Source organism: Gossypium arboreum, chromosome 1 (assembly GCF_025698485.1).
Source record: "Gossypium arboreum isolate Shixiya-1 chromosome 1, ASM2569848v2, whole genome shotgun sequence".
NCBI lineage: Eukaryota > Viridiplantae > Streptophyta > Magnoliopsida > Malvales > Malvaceae > Gossypium > Gossypium arboreum.
The window spans coordinates 6,645,012-6,662,767 of record NC_069070.1 but is presented as its reverse complement, the minus strand read 5'-3'; the positions used below and the strand labels follow the sequence as shown (position 1 = coordinate 6,662,767).

The 17,756-nt window shown below is 34.7% G+C and overlaps 1 non-coding gene across 1 annotated transcript; it reads left to right on the top strand.

Annotated features, from left to right (window-relative positions):
* The first annotated feature begins 13,635 nt into the window (after positions 1-13,635).
* Positions 13,636-13,742, top strand: LOC128281591 (small nucleolar RNA R71). The gene has a single exon (XR_008271833.1). It is a non-coding gene; the product is annotated as a small nucleolar RNA R71 (small nucleolar RNA).
* The last annotated feature ends 4,014 nt before the right edge of the window (positions 13,743-17,756 follow it).

Genomic DNA, 17,756 nt, shown 5'->3' with positions numbered 1-17,756 from the left:
TTGAATTAAGTTGTGCGATAAATAATTTATGTATATGACTTATAGTCGAATGGTCACTATGGGTTAAGTTTGAATGGTGAAATGGATATGTGATATTTATGTATGACTTTTGAACCGAAATGTAAATGATGGTGTTCATATGGAGCTTATATCCGAATGTAGCAAATGACTACTAATGTGATATGTTGAATGAGATGTATTAATATATGATTAAATTTGCATGATATTGATGTGTATCTGGGCTTAAAGACCCGCAGGCTATATGCTGGAATTATATCCGGGTTAAATCCCGCAGGCTTCGTACTAGTAATATATCCGGGTTAAATCCCGCAGGCCTAGTGCTGGTATTATATCTGAGTTTAAAGTCCCGTAGGCTTCGTGCTGGTGTTATGTTTGGGTTTTATACCTTGCAGGCCAAGTGTTAGTGAATTTGATAAAGTATATGACTACGAGATCCTATGCTAAGATGATAAATTGAACTCATATTACACATTAAGTGATTCAGGTATGTGATATATATATATATATATATAATATGTGAGATTGATCTGACGGGAATTAAGAATGTGTAATGAGAAGCATATGAAAAGATGTTGTAAATTCATATGTATATTTGTATATGTGTGCATTCAGTTATTATGCAAAGTTACAAGATAGTTTTCGATATGCTATTTATCTATGAATGTTGAAAGTAAGTGTGGGTAAGAAATGATACACTAGTGAAATTTGAAAGAATTAAAGTTAATTCGGAAGCTTGTAAATACTATGTTTATATAAGTTTGAGTATAAACGGAGTAAAATGATATGTGTTTGTGCATAATCAGCCAAATAGTATTGTACTCAAAAAGTGTTATGTGCTTTCGAACATTTGGTTTGTTTTTAAGTTCAACTGTTTAAATTGCTTAAGACTTACTAAGCTTATGAAAGCTTACTTTGAATGTTATGTTTCTCTGTTTATTTTTGTAGATCGTTGACTCTTACTATTAGCTCGGGGATCGTCAGCACTTCGTCACACTATCTACTATTGTAGTAATCATGTGATTTGGACTTAGCTTATGGCATGTATAGGATAGACTATAAATAGAATGATATTTTGACTATTGCATATAAGCCATGCGAATATGGCATCTTATGGAAGTTTACTTTTATAAGTTTTAAATTCGATCCTTGTTTGTGTCTATTAGTTATATAAATAAATGATCTTTTATTTAAGAAAAGGTTCAAAATTTTACTGTTCTGATCCGATTCCTAATTTCTGGTAACGTCTCGTCCTATTCCGGCGACGGTTACGGGATAGGGGTGTTACACTATAGGATGAAATTGGGGGTTATAGACATCCATTTTATCAAATGAATTACAAAAAAAAATATGAATATTTAATATAAAACAATAAATTTGTTTTGCCTTTTTTTACTGGGTATAAACACTCAATTTTTTTTTATTCATTTATTTTTACTCTCCTCTCTCTCATGTATCTTCCTCTCTAGAATTTGTCTTTAAACCCCCAAAATTACAGCTTTTATTCTCAGTTTGGTCAACCACCATAATCATTGTTGTCTTCCACCGTTCATCACCAATTAAATACCCAAAAACTAAATAAACTTCATCTAAAGCTTTATCTCCACCTCCTCTTTCAATTTTTTGGTTAGTTTATCCTAAAATCCGACCAAAACCCATATATCCATAAAAAAAAATTCCTTCCATTGTTGGGCACCATTGATTTTTCACCTTTTCTCTCAAAAGTTGAATCTTAAATGATTTAAAATCGCCCAAATCCAAGATAAACATGAGTTTTCTTTTATGTTCTTCATGCATAATATAAAAAAGAAAAAGCTTGTTTTTGATTCTTTGCATTAAGGATTTCTATAGCTTGGAATGGGCTGTTAATTTTAGTTATATGTGTAAAAGAAGCAATTGATTTCTAAGCTAATTTCAGTTATCTGTGCATTAACTAAAAAAGGTTTTGGCATTGTAGCAATATTCTCATTCAATTGTGGTTTAAACAAATTTTTTATTTGGGGTATTTTTGAGAAAAATAATATGAGAGGTTGGAATAGTCATTCTTTGGTTTTAGTGTTGAATGGCTACTATAACGATTTAATGAATAAGGTTGTAATATTGATTTAGCCATTTAACTCATTCGGTCAAGCAAATAATGGTTTAAGGTTATTGCATCAAATAAAGAATGAATGGTTTTGCCATTCATACGAACCACATATGGCATTAGAGTTTTCTTGATAGTTTCTTGATAAAGATGAAGGTAGAAACAATGGTGGTTAAAAATAACACTAAAGTTCATATTTTTATCTAAGAAAAGAAAATGAAGCTGAGCTATATTAAGACTCTAGATTAAACTGAAAATAAAAAGAGAGTTAGAGTACTGAAATGAAAATAAAACTAAGCTACGGTAAAAACTAACTAACTACCTAACATTAAAACCTGAAAAAGCTTAAAACTATTCTTTAGAAATGAAGAAAAAAGCTAACTAAAAGGCTAAAAATATGAAAAAGAAAGTAAGGTGAACAGCTTCTTTTTAGTTCTCAGCCAAAAGTGGCTTTTAACATCCGATTACAACCCAAAATTTTGAACTAAAATGCCCTTAGACATTGTATTTTGATTGGTGTTGGTGTTGGTGTTGGACAAAAACTAGCCTTAAAGTAAAGTTGCTCCCCATCAGAGAATGGTATCGCAATGCCCAAAATAGTATCAAAATTAGGGGTTTTGGAGTCTCGGTGTCGCAATACCTATCTTCTGTGTCAGGATATCACTAGAGTTTGCCACAATTTTCTTCACGCAAAATTCTTCAGGGGTATCATGACTTTCATCGCATTGGTGTCATGATACCCACTCTGAATGATGATCTTTTTTTGTTTGAGCCACATCTCCCTACACCAACTCAATCACATAGTTAGGTCCATCATGGCACTGTTTGGCCAATTTCAATCTAAAAAAGGTGTAACACTAAACAAAAACATTTATTAATGCTTAAAGCTAAAAACCAATAAAAACATATAAAATACACTAAATTTGTTTGAGAATAAGCTCCTTGACTATATTGGAGAGCCTAAGTTGATGTATCAAATTACGGCAGATTAGTACATGTTACTGATGATCGTTTTATAAATCACTAAACTAGACTACGATCACGACTAAGGTAAGTGCACCTATCGAATGGTAGTATAGCTATGGTGAGCCCAGAATATCGTATCCACAAGGACTAAAAGTATTAGTATTAACTATCTTTCTATTATTTAGCCTAAAATAAAAGGGATTTGTTTTAATCTAAAATTAAACTAATTAACTATGAACGCGACAGAGAGCGAATTGGGAAAAATACTTGAAGAAAACTTATAAAGAGGACATTACCCAGGAAAGAATCCACCTAGACTTCACTTATTATTCTGACTCTGAATCAAACGATTTATTCATTTGTCTTGATCTGTAAAAATCCCTAAATTATGTTAATGTCTCTTTCGACACTAAGAACAACTGACTCTAGGTTGATTAATTGAAATCTCTTTCTAACTAAAACCCCTATTGTCGCATTAACTAGATTTATGGATTCCCATATTAGATTTGACTCTAATCAGACAGATTTATGTCGTCCTATTTCTAGGATTGCATGCAACTCCGCTTAATTATGCTAGATCTACTTTTAATAGGGACTTTTTCTCTGCTGAATGAGCACATCAAACTTGGATTAATATCCTGAAAATATTAAGGCAAGGATTAAGAACACATAATTAAGAACAAGAACAAGTATTTATCGTGTAATTCAGATAATTAAATAATAAGATCCATGGTAGGTTTCATCCTCCCTAAGTATTTAGGGAGTTTAGTGCATAATGTAAAAGGAAAATATCTCAAATTTAGAAAAACAACAAGACATAAAAACCCAAAAAAACTTTGAGAGAAATTTGAATGGAGATCTTCAATCTTGAAGTGGATCTCCTTCCAAGATGATTCCAACAGCTTCCTTCGAGTAATTTCTACTTTCTACCCTATGTGTTCCCTTTAGGTCTACTTTTAATGTGTTTATATAGACTTTAGAATGCTCAGAAACCTTAAAAATTGGCTTTTTCTGCGTGTTTGATAAACCGGGAGTGAAATCGACACGGGCTGCCACATGGGCTTGTGGCTAGCACGTGTGTCTCACACAGGCGTGTGCTCAGCCCGTGTGGAAATGGTATTGGCCGTGTGGATCTTTAAATTAGCTCGTTTTGTCCATTTTTGGCCCGTTTTCTACTCTTTTTGTTCCCCTATGCTCTCCTAAGTAAAAAACATGAAATTAAAGTATTAGGAGCATCAAATTCACTAAATTATATAATAAATCATCCAAAAACACACTAAGCATGGGATAAAAAAATGTTATATTTATGGTTTATCAAATATCCCCACACTTAAGCGTTTGCTTGTCCTCAAGCAAAATCTTCAACTCACAATTAAGAGTAAACTTTCTCAACTCATAATTCTCATTAATAATATTTTATCATAATTCAAAAATAATCATACATTGATAATTCAACTAAAAGAGCACTAAATGTACAAACAATCAAAGTCTAACATTTTTTTTAAAGCATGAAAATAGAGGTATTTCCCTTTATCCAAATAATTACCTTTAATTCAAAAATCAAAAATAATTGATATCCTCACTAAAGATTCACTCAAATCATTCAAAGTGTCTTTAAGGGTTGTAATGGACATTGGGTTAAAAGGTGTGGATAAAGGTTGAAAAAAAAGGTTAGAATCGAGATCGAATTGATAAATTACCTAACTAGAAAAATAAACTAATATTAAAATAATTACATCAATCAAAATTATTAAAGAATAACATGAGCTTGAAATATGAAATTAACTACTTAAGCTCAAAACAAGGAACTAATAATAATCAACATATATGTATTGTATTTTTTTTAAGAACAAGAACAAAATAGATAGTAAGAGAAAAATTAATAATTGGAACAAAAGAACATAGTTAGGCAACTAACCAAATCAAATCTCCACAAAAAAGGAGTCAATAAAACGGGAACAATTCTGAATGAATCAAAAATGAGTTATGGATTAATATTAATGGGTAAATCAAGAAACGGTTCATTAGGCTCAAAGGGGTTCACTAAGGGTTAATTATGATGGTAGGCTTTTTATGGGATAAGTGGGTTAAAACCTAGGTGCCTTTATCATCTCAGTATATCAAATCAAAGGTGTGGTCTCGACATGTATAATCGAAGCAAGTTCTAAAATAACCAATCAGTATTGACACACTCATAACCAATAATAAAGTGAGCAAGAAAAATGTATGCTCTAAAGGCTCAAAATATCACAAAAAAGTTTTGGCTTTTGATATCAATCTTGCAAATTTCAAACTTCAAGGTTATACCTCAATTTAGGGAAACAACTTAAAAAAAAATTTAATTCTAAAAATAGACTTATCATGCTTGATTCTCTAGTGTCTTAAAGTTTAAACCATCAATGCATAAATACCTATGAATTTAATCTAAAACATATCAATAAGAATCATAAATTGAGGAAAAGTTCATTCTAATAATGATATGAGAAAATTACTTAAAAACACAAGGCATAATTCAGGGATTTGCAAATAATCATATTAATAACCTCCTCACACTTAAGATGTACATTGTCCTCAATGTACAAACAAATATAATCATAATATAAACAGAATATCATAAGAGAGGGAGAGAATTGAAACTTCCCTGACTGTTGGATGAAATTCCAAAAATAGTGAAAAGCGGAATTGTAGATAAATGTAGAGGTAGTGCAAAATTCTGAGCAACTGATAAGAGGATGATAAACACATTACTGAAGAAGATTAAAAAGGGTTACTCGATTAGAGACAACCATAATAATTAAAATAGAGTTCAAAATAGAAAGACAAAATAAAGATAAAGATAAAAATAAAAATAAAAATAAACATAAAGAGAAATGGACTCAATGGTCCTCATTATCAGAGAAGTCAGTATCGTAAGTCGACAATGCTGAAGATGAAATATGGAGGTGCTGACATATCTGCTGCAGAGTGGCATCGATATTGTCGAACCTCTGAAAGCACTGCTGCTCGAATCAAGAAAATCGCTCTGAGAGGTCCGCAAGGGTAGCAACAGAATAAGTAGGGCGGTGACTCGAAGGTGGTGGTGGATATGAATCCTTGTGGTAGGGAGGAACATCATCAGTGAAGTCCTCTTAGTCATGCTGAGCGTCAGACTGAAATAGTCTGTACTGAGGGGGTCCACTCCACGTTGCCGCTCGATCATCCTCATGTGGATCATGCTTGAGATGCCCTGAGGGGACATCTGGCAAACAAGTGTAAGTGTCGAGGACTACTCCGTTGTGTCGAGAAGATCAAAGTGTCGAGTGAGTCGAGTCACGTAAGGGCCTAGACAGATGGTGCCCTTTGTATGGCGTTCACTCTGATGGTGGAAAGATAACGCGATGAAGTACGCCAAATAAAAAACATGGCCTAGCCATGCTCCATGAAAAGTATGCATCATAGGTACTAACAACTCCTGTGCTCTCTCTCCGTCTTGTCAAAGTGTGAGCTAGGAGGGCGTGAAGATACAGTAGGGCCGGAAAGAGATGTGTTGCCTTCGAGCGACTTGCGTCATAATTTTTTAGGCCGCCCGTGAGGTCAGTCCAATAGTGCGAAGGCAAATGATGAATATGCCGATGAAGCTAAAGAAAGTCCTCGGCACTCATGAATTTCTCTATGTAAAGTCCCAAAGTAGCACCGAACTCCAGGACGCTCATATGTCAACAAAACCACCAAGGCAAGAGGTAACGGTGCCTAGCTCATCATTGACCGACATGACCTGCTGGACCGAAAAGGTGGCACTGAACTCTAAGGTTAGCTCCATGTATGTGGGCTTGATGATATCAAAAAATCGATCCCATTGAACGGTAGTGATAATAGCACGCACGTCGTCAGCGAGTCGGACCTGCTCTAATGCGACCCAATCAATGCAGCCTCCTAACTCGAATGGTCACACTCGATGAAGCTGGTACAGATCCTCCTCGAGGCCTGTCGAGAATCAAAGATAAGGGTGGTGAGCCTCTGTAGATGCGCTCAAGGAGGAGGTCCTACTTGGGCCCTTCCACTTTTTTGAAGCAGGGACGGCGAATTTGGACTTGCCTCAAGTGTTTGTCATGATGAATCTGTAATAATAAAAGAATGTATCAATAAAGAATGCATCACCAAATAAAAGGCAAATAATCCTAAATAAAAATTTACTCCTAAAATAGAATATTCGAAATCAAAGTATGCAAACTTCATATAGTGACTCTAAGTACGAATTATAGTTATTAAAAAGAAAGTAAATAAATAAATAAATCCAAACTAAACATAAGTCAGAACTAAAAGACAAAGTAGGCTATACTTAAAAAAAATACTGACAATAGTAACTAAGAATAAAATGAAAAATTGGCAAAGAACAATCGTATTAGAAAGAAAAGTAAGCAGCTGGAATACATAGATAAAAGAACAAATGCAATGTGAAGATAAAAGGCTAAATAGAAATCGAACAGTGGGTAACCATACTAATGATAACAAACAATGAAAATAAAATAAAATAATAAAGAAATGTAATAAATAATAAGCATAATAAATAACTAACATAAAATATCTACTATAATAAAAATAAAAATAATAAATGTTAAGGGTAAAAGGAGAAACCGAAAGTGGTGACCGGAGGTATAGATGGTCAGTAGATCTGGGGGAAAGTGTGGTTTAGTGGCATAGAGGTGGCGTGGGTGAAGGCTGACAGGGGTGTGCAATAGGGGAAGAAGAGAGGGAAAAGGATGAAAGGGAGAAAGGAAAGGAAAGGAGGAAGAAAGGGGTGTGTGGTTTGGGACTTGGTGGTTTTGAGGGATGTGGTTCGGGTTAAAATGAGGGGTCAGTGCGAAAGGTGGGGATGGGGGAAGAAGGAAAAAGGAGGAAAAGAAAGAAGAAAGAAGATGAGAGGGGTGCAGAAGGAAGGAGAGTTGAGTGAAGTGGTGGCTAGAGGGATGGTTGTAGGAGGTAAGGGTCGACGGTGGCCGAAAAGACGGATTAAAAGGGTTGTGGCGACTAGGTCTTTGAGAGTGAAAAGAAGACAAAGTAGAAAGAAAATTAGGGATTGGGGATTTTATGGGTGACACAGTCGTGTAATGGTCCGTGTTAGGCCACACAACCATGTCACACGCCCGTGTGCGATTAAATTTCTAAGCCCAGTCTTCACACGGCCTTGGACATGCTTGCGTGTCCAGGCCGTGTGTGTAACACCCCGTACCCGAGACCGTTTCCGGAGTCGAACACGAGGTGTTAACGGACTTAATTCATTAATTAAACAGCTCATACAATTCATTTTAAAATTTCGGACAAGTGGCTAAGCGCATCACGATCGCTTTAAAAATCATATCTCGAGTTACTGAAACTCAAATCCAATTCGTAAATTTTTCCTGAAACTAGACTCATATATATATCTACTAATTTTTCTAGAATTTTGGTTGGGCCAATTAGTACAGTTTATTAGTTAAAATCTCCCTGTTTCAGGTTCAACTACTCGACCTCTGTATTACGAATCAGATATCTCCTGTACAGAGCTTCAATGACTATGCCGTTTATCTCTAATAAAACTAGACTCAATAAGGAATCTGTACATATAAAGCATGACTTCTAATTATCTTTGTAAAATTTATGGTGAATTTCCAAATTTAGAACAGGGGATCCAGAAATCGCTCCGCCCTGTTTCACAAAAATTTAAACATCTCATAAAATATAGCTCATATACTGTTTTGCTTATTCCATATGAAAATAGACTCATCAAGCTTAGATTCCATAACTTATTCATTATTTAATTCCATTTCTACTATTTTTAGTGATTTTTCACACTCACGTCACTCTTTGTTGTGCGAATCTATTTTATGGTAAATTTTACCTATTTCATGGTTTCCATGGATTAGCTAGCAATTTGACATACATAATACCAAATATGATCATGATTAGCCATTCCAATGGCTAATCATTACCAAGCATTTCTATTTCCATACCACTCAATAACCATATCATAAGACCATATATACAAAATGATTATAATGCTATACATGCCATACTCAAAATATACAAGCCATTATGCCAAGATGGTATACGGATAGTGTGGCGTGCCTCCGACCGCTTCCGATTTCGAGCTGGCTTGTCAACACTACAAGGAATGAAAAGGAGGAGTAAGCATAAATGCTTAGTAAGCTCACATGCAAATAGCAAGTAACATAACCATATAAGCAAACATAAAACATCATTTGCATAATCATCACCAAGACATTCATATCACCTTTTCATTTATCATCTTACCATATTGTTGTTATATCGAGTTTTCAACCCGAGGGTTAAGTACATACCTGTTCAAATTATCCATTTCACAACACTTACCAATACGTCCCTTTCATCTTGAGTATTCCTCCATTTGAGTAGAACTTTACCCGTTGAACACATCGGAATATAATTCGGATACATGGAAAGTTTGCACATAAGTGCCACATATGTAGCCAAGCTACCATGTAACCCGCCCATAAGTGAACTCGGACTCAACTCAACGAGCTCGGGCGTTCGCATCCATAAGTGAACTCGGACTCAACTCAACGAGTTCGGATGCCTAGTTACATCTCACGAACTCGGACTCAACTCAACGAGTTCGGACGTCGCATCCATAAGTGAACTCGGACTCAACTCAACGAGTTCGGATGCCCAAATATCCCAGTGACATGTCACTTGTATCCTAATCCATTCACGAGGTTCAACGGACCTTTTCCCCAATCATGTGTCTCAACCATCTTCTACGGAATGCCGATACCGATACTCGGTAGTATTTCACATTTTCCAAGTATATCACATAATTTGACATATTATCAAACAATTATCACAAGTATAATATTTCATAATAATTATCATATCATTTAAAAAACATTAAAACATTTAAAATAATAACTATGTTACCAACATTTACATATGAACTTACCTCGTATGCTGAAAATGGCTATTTTACCATTTCGTCCACCACTTGGTATTTTCCCCATTTTAGCCCAATTTCAGTTTTCCTTGCTCTATCATTTAAAATATAGTCTAATTAGGACTCACATTATTCAAATTGACCCAAAATCATATTTTGGAAAAATTACAATTTTGCCCCTAAACTTTTGCATATTTACACTTTTGCCCCAAAGCTCGTAAATTAAAATTCAGCCTATTTTCTTATGTTTTATGACATGCTGATCATTTTTCCCTTCTATGGAACATCAAATTCTCACTCTAACATGTACTTATGACTATTAGGTATTTTTATCGATTAAGCCCTTTTGCTCGTTTTCACTTAAAACCGAGTAGCACAAGTTGTCTAACATAATTTAAAACTTCATATTCTATCATAAAACACCAAAATACACAAATTTCACCTATGGGTATTTTTCCAAATATAAACCCTAGGTTAAATTATTGCTAGCATAAGCTAAATCGAGCTAGGGACTCTAAAAACGTAAAAATCATTAAAAACGAGGCTAGAACGAACTTACAATCGAGCTTGGAAGCTTGAAAACCCTAGCCATGGTTTCTCCTTGCTATATTCGGCCATGGGGTTGAAGATGAGCAAAATTGGCTTTTAATTTTGTATTTTAATTCATTTTACCCTAAATGACCAAAATGCCCTTACTACTAAACTTTCCAAAATTCCATCCATGTCCAATTTTGTCCATAGACTTAGAAATTGGTAAAATTACTCTTTAAGGACCTCTAATTAATAATCTAATTCAATTTTATGCAAAATACTTCTAGAACACAAGTTTTGCAATTTATTCAATTTAGTCCCAAATTTCAAATTAGGCACTTTATGCATAAAATTTCTTCACGAAATTTTCACACAATCATGCAATCATATCATAGACCTTAAAATAATCATAAAATAATTATTTCTATCTCAGATTTTGTGGTCACGAAACCACTATTCCGACTAGGCCCAAAATCAGGATATTACAGTGTGGATTCTTTTAACCCGTGTCTCTGTCGATTTTTGAGTATCTAAGCTTTAGGGCTCACACGGCTGTGGACACGCCTGTGTGTCTCACATACTCCTGTGTGTCCAAACACTCGGCTATGTGCATCGCCCGTGTAGCTCACTGACTTGTTTTAAATTCGAAAAATTAAGCTCCAGTTTTCACACGGCCTAGGACACGCCTGTGTGTCCAGGCCGTGTGGATTCTTTTAGTCCGTGTCTCTGTCGATTTTTGAAGATCCAAGCTTCAGGGCTCACACGGCCAAGGACACGCCTGTGTGTACTAGCCGTGTAGGTTACGCGGCCGTGTCGTATGGCCGTGTAACTCACTGTCGATTTCCTGTAAAAATAAAAACTAAGTCTCAAGATCCATACGGCCAATGACACGTCTGTGTGTACAGGCCATGTAGGTCACACGGCCATATCACACGACCGTGTAACTCATTATCACACCTATGTTAAGTCACACAGCATAGGACAAGCCAGTGTGGCCAGGCTATGTATGTCAAAAACCTAATTTTTAATGTTTCGTTAATTTTAAAGAAATAATATGAAATAATAAATGAGAAAATTAAAAGTCTTAGTGCTCAGGTCGCCTCCCGAAAAGTGCTTATTTAGAGTCTAAGCTCGACTTACCTCTTATTCACATGGTCACGATAGATCACGGAGTCGAGACTCCTCTTTCTCGCTGTCAATTCTTTTATTTAAATAAGGTTTAAGTCGAATACTATTTACCTTAAAAGTGCCGAAATGAGAATGAGTTACCTCGACTACACCGTATGGAAAGACATTAAGTACCATCAAAGGAGTTCATCTAATAACACCTGATCCCCTACCTTGAATTGGCTCTTCTCATCTTTATGCTCGACATGGCTTTGTTTTGATTCAGCATTGTGTATTTTTGGTTTCTCCTTGACATGTGTCTGCTATTCGTCTAGTTCATCGATCTAAAGTCTTCGTTCTTCATGAACTATTCTAATGTTGCCGTATGAACTAAAACGTAGCTCATTTGCGCTTCTCGAAAATTTTTCCTGCAAAGAGGGTTGAACCACATGATTTGTCTTATTGTCAGGATTTAGAAAATCATATTCATCACTTGATGCCTTAACTGAATCACGAGCCTGAAGACTGATTGTTGTCACCTACATAAAGCGTTAGTTCACCTGTACCAACATCTATGATAGTTCTAGCAGTTGCAAAAAAGGGCCAACCTAGAATTAAAGGTAAGTCACTATCCTCATCCATGTCTAGAGCAACAAAGTCGACTGGGAATATAAATTTATCAATCTTAACGAGTACGTCCTCAACAATACCCCTAGGAAATCTAATAGTTTTGTCTGCCAGTTGAAAACTCATCCTAGTTTGTTTAGGTTTCCTAAGACCTAGTTGTTTTAACATTTTATAAGGCATGACATTTATACTCGCCCCTAAATCGGCCAAAGCATTATCAATATTTAAACTACCAATTAAACAATGAATAGTAAAACTCCCTGGATCTTTCAACTTGTTGGGTAGTTTATTTTGTAGAATTGCTGAGCAAACTGCATTTAATTCCACATACAACGAACCATCTAACTTTTGTTTGTTTGCCAGAAGCTCCTTTAAAAATTTAACTGACTTGGGCATCTGTGAAAGAGCTTCATTAAATGGTAAGTTAATATGTAATTTTTTTAAAAGGTTAAGAAATTTATTGAATTGTTCATCTATGTGGTCTTTCTTTGTTGCGTTGGGGTATGACACACGAGGTGTATATTCTGTACTCACCAGTTTTTGTTTACTCTAGCTTTCATTCACCTTATCTTTACTTACCACACTTTCTTGCCTTAGTTTCGGTTTGGACTTAACTAACCTTTCTTCATATCAAACAGTAATCGCATGAAGTTGCTCCTTTAGGCTGGTTTTGGTATTACTCGGTAAGCTACCTTATGGTCGTTCTGAAATCATCTTATCAAGTTGACCAATTTGATTTTCGAGCCTTTGAATCAACGATTGCTGATTTTTTAGTGCAGTTTCAGTGTTTTGGAAGCTAGTTTTTGCCACCGAGATGAATTTTGTTAGCATCTCCTCAAGGATAGGTTTCTTATCCTGATGGTAAGGTGGTTGAAAGCCTGGAGGGGGTTGTGGTCTTTGATTGCCTTGACTACCCCAAGAGAAGTTCGGATGGTTCCTTTAACCTGCATTGTAAGTATTACTATAGGGGTTATTCTGAGGTTTAGAATTGTTACCCATAGAGTTGACTTGTTCGTTCGTAGTGCTAGGGTCATAGGCTAGGCATTCTGGATTGTTCATTCCTCCTCCACTTGTGTCACACTGCATCACTCGATGTACCTGTGTAGAAATACATAAACCATCAATCTTTTTATTTAAGAGCTTTACCTAGTTTGATAACATGGTGACCGTGTCGAGGTTGAAAACACCAACGGCTTTTGTCGGCTTTGTCTTCATGACTTGCCACTGATAATTATTCAGTGACATCTCTTCAATAAACTCATAAGCTGCCTCAGGTGTTTTGTTATTTAGGGTACCGCCGATGGCTGCATCGATCAGTTGTCTAGTAGAGGGGCTCAAATCCTTGTAGAAAGTCTGAACCTATTACCATAAGGGTAACCCATGGTGAGGGCACCTTCTCAATAAATCCTTATACCTCTCTCATGCATTGTATAGTGTCTCTAAGCCTATGTGCACAAAGGAAGAGATATCATTCCTCAACTTTGCTGTCTTGGCCGGCGAAAAGTATTTCAAAAGAAACTTTTTCGATCATTTGTTCCCATGTAGTGATGGACCCTTATGGTAGAGAATTCAACCACTGTTTAGCTTTATTCCTCAATGAGAAGGGAAATAACTAAAGGCGAATGGCATCATTAGAAACGCCATTAATTTTGAAAGTATCACAGTACTCCAGAAAGTTAGCCAAATGAGTATTTGGATCCTTATCTTGCAAACCATCGAATTGAATAAACTGTTGCATCATTTGAATGGTGTTTGGCTTTAGTTCGACGTTATTTGCAGTAATAGTAGGTCTCACAATACTCAATTTATCCTCTGCTAAATTAGCTTGGTGTAGTCGTACATAGTACGAGGAACAAAATTCTGATTTACAGGATTCGCAGCAACCACAGGAGGTAGCGGATTATCCTGATTTTCAGCCATCTCCTCGACAATATTGGTATCATCCTCGTGCTCTTCCTCTATATATTGTAGACTCCACCTTATTTCTTTACGATTTTTGCGAGCTATGTTTTTCAATTTTACTATCAAAAAGTAGAGGTCCTGACGGGTTTATTCTAGTCATAAACTACAAGAACATGCCAGAAGAAAACAAAAGAAAAGTTAGTAAACAAAAATTAAAATTAAAATAAAATGTAGTAAAAATAAAACTGGCTAAATTAATAAAAATCAAGCGTTCCTAATATCTTAGTCCCCGACAACGGTGCCAAAAACTTGATGAGCGTTTTATGAATCACTAAACTAGACTAAGATCACGACTAAGGCAAGCGCACCTATCAAATGGTAGTATAGCTATGGTCAGTCCAGAATATTGTATCCACAAGGACTAAAAGTACTAGTATTAACCATCTTTCTATTATTTAGCCTAAAATAAAAAGGGATTTGTTTTAATCTAAAATTAAACTAATTAACTATGAAAGAGACAGAGAGCGAATTGGGAAAAATACTTGAAGAAAACTTATAAGGAGGACAATACCCAGGAAAGAATCCATCAAGACTTCACTTATTATTCTGACTCTAAATCAAACGATTTATTCACTTGTCTTGATCCGTAGAAATCCCTAAATTATGTTAATATCTCTTTCGAGACTAAAAACAACTGACTTTAGGTTGATTAATTGAAATCTCTTTCTAATTAAAACCCCTATCATCGCATTAACTGGATTTATAGATTCCCTTATTAGATTTGACTCTAATTTAGTAGATTTATGTCATCGTATTTCTAGGATTGCAAGCAACTCCCTTTAATTATGCTAGATCTACTATTAATAGAGACTTTTGCTCTACTGAATAAGCACATCAAACTTGGATTAATATTCTGAAAATATTAAGGCAAGGATTAAGAACACATAATTAAGAACAAGAACAAGTATTTATCGTGTAATTCAAATAATTAAATAATAAGATCCATAGTAGGTTTCATCCTCCCTAGGTATTTAAAGAGTTTAGTACATAATGTAAAAGGAAAACATCTAAAATTTAGAAAAACAACAAGACATAAAAAACCTAAATAAACTTCGAGAGAGATTTGAATGGAGATCTTCAATCTTGAAGTGGATTTGCTTCGAAGATGATTCCAACAGCTTCCTTCGAGTAATTTCTTCTTTCTACTCTGTGTGTTCCCTTTAGGTCTACTTCTAGTGTGTTTATATAGACTTTAGAATGCTCAAAAACCCTAAAAATTGGCTTTTTCTACGTGTTTGGGAAAGCGAGAGCAAAATCGACACATGCTGCCACATGGGCGTGTGGCTAGCCCGTCTGTCTCACACGAGCGTGTGCTCAGCCCGTGTGGAAATGGCCTTGGCTGTGTGGTTCTTTAAATCAGCCCGTATTGTCCGTTTTTGGCCCGTTTTCTATTGCTTTTGTTCTCCTATGGTTTTCTAAGTAAAAAACATGAAATTAAAAGATTAGGAGCGTCAAATTCACTAAATTATATAATAAATCATCCAAAAACACACTAAGCATGGGATTAAAACATGTTATATTTATGGTTTATCAAATATCCAATGATGCATTCAGTACAAGCTCGGTGTGTTGGTTGGACGATCCGAGTATCCGTTAGAGTCTGAGTCAGGTTAATAGGGGTTACAAATTATAAGTTTGTAAATAATATGAATATGGTAATATTTGATACTATTGAGCCAAATATGGAACTATGAGAATTAAGATAAAGAAGATATGTGGTCATATGTGTAAATTAGTAAAAAACAAGCCCTAGAGGCCAAAAAAAATACGAATGAGTCGTCAGACTCCAGAAACGAGTTGAATGGTATGAAATTAAAGTAAAAGGGACGAATGTTATGGTACATAAATGATATGATGTTACTCATAAATGAATGCTTGATCATGGAATGATATGGAATTGGTATGAATTGAATAATTGTTAATGGTTAAGTAAGTTGGATATAATTATACATGTTAAAATGTTGGAAAGGTTGTTTTGGACTTGTCAAAATTATGTTACATATGCAATTGGACGATTGAAATTGCTTGTCACTTTAGGACATGTATTGGTTGAATATTAGGTGCATATAAGTATGTTTTATCTTGAAATATATTGCCAATGCTTGTTATATATATCTTGAAATATATGGTTGTTGTTTTCCAAGTTCATAAAGGACTTACTTTGTTAATTCATAATTTAATTGTATTATTTTTTATTGCTTTCTAGCTTGAATTTCTAAGTATATATATTGTTGTTGACATCAAATGGACTAAATCGAAAGAAAATAAATATATAATAAATATGAATATGAATGCAATATGGAATGAACAGGAAAATGGCTATATGAATGGATATTTTGTGCATGATTATATTCTATGGCATAAAATGTATATGATTGCAATTCAGTGCCCGTTATTGCACTCCAGTGCCCTTGATTTTGCACTCTCGTGCCCATGTATGCACTTTAGTGCCATTATTTGTTTTATAGATGTTCCTCAAAATAAAAGAATGGTAAGAGAAATGATTTCAAAACGAAATAATTCATACATGTCTATGATTGAATGATGTGTATATGATGATAACGCACTGTAAATGAATGTGAATTGTTATCGAACGTACGAAAAGTGAGTATATGACTATAGAAATTGAAAATGGATTGAATATGAAGAATAAGTTCCATTTTCACAGCTCGTGTGAGCAATCTTATCTCGTGTGTCTGAAGTATATTTATTAGAGTTCTATGGGCAATAAACATGTTGTGAAAGTGAATTAGTATACAGGTTCAAAGATGTATTAAATGTTGTACATGAGTTTGCTATGGTATTTGTGTTTCAATTCTTGAGTATATTAATTGTCAAGTTCATGTGATCTTTATTTGGACTAGTACTTTTTTATGCTATTTTGTATGTTTATAACTTATAATTAAATCATTATGGAACAGTGAATTTTTCGTGAAGGGCTAAGTTGTGAAATGTTATTTGATTATTGAAAATGATGGCTCATGAAAATGTATATGGATATGTTAGTAATTGTGAGAATGTCAAAGGGATTGGAATGGATTAAATTGTTATGTTGCCAAACGAACACGGTCTGAATGTGATATGAATAAGAACTTAAGTATATATGTATATAAATCGAGTACGAACTGGATAACATATGTTATGCTATATTGAATTTTTATACATGTATATGTGAATTGCTTTATAAAAGCTTGATGTGTGAGCAAACTAGCAATTTAATTATTCCATGGAAATGTATATGAAAGTAATAGGATACCAAAAGATTTCTGTATTTATCTACATTATGTTTCCATTGCTTAATTGTTATTTTATTAGGGTAAGTTAAGTGAATTTCATTTGGAATTACTAAAAATTAATAATGCTTATCTTGTTTGCTTTTTTGTCTCTATATAGGTCACGTTATCCAACCTCTGATTTGGTATTATTTTCTTTATTCTAGACTCGATTATGTGGCATGTATATAGGTTTGGTTGTAATCAAGTGTTTTTGAGTTTTAAGTGATGATGTTGCAAGGTTATTATAATGGTTGATATG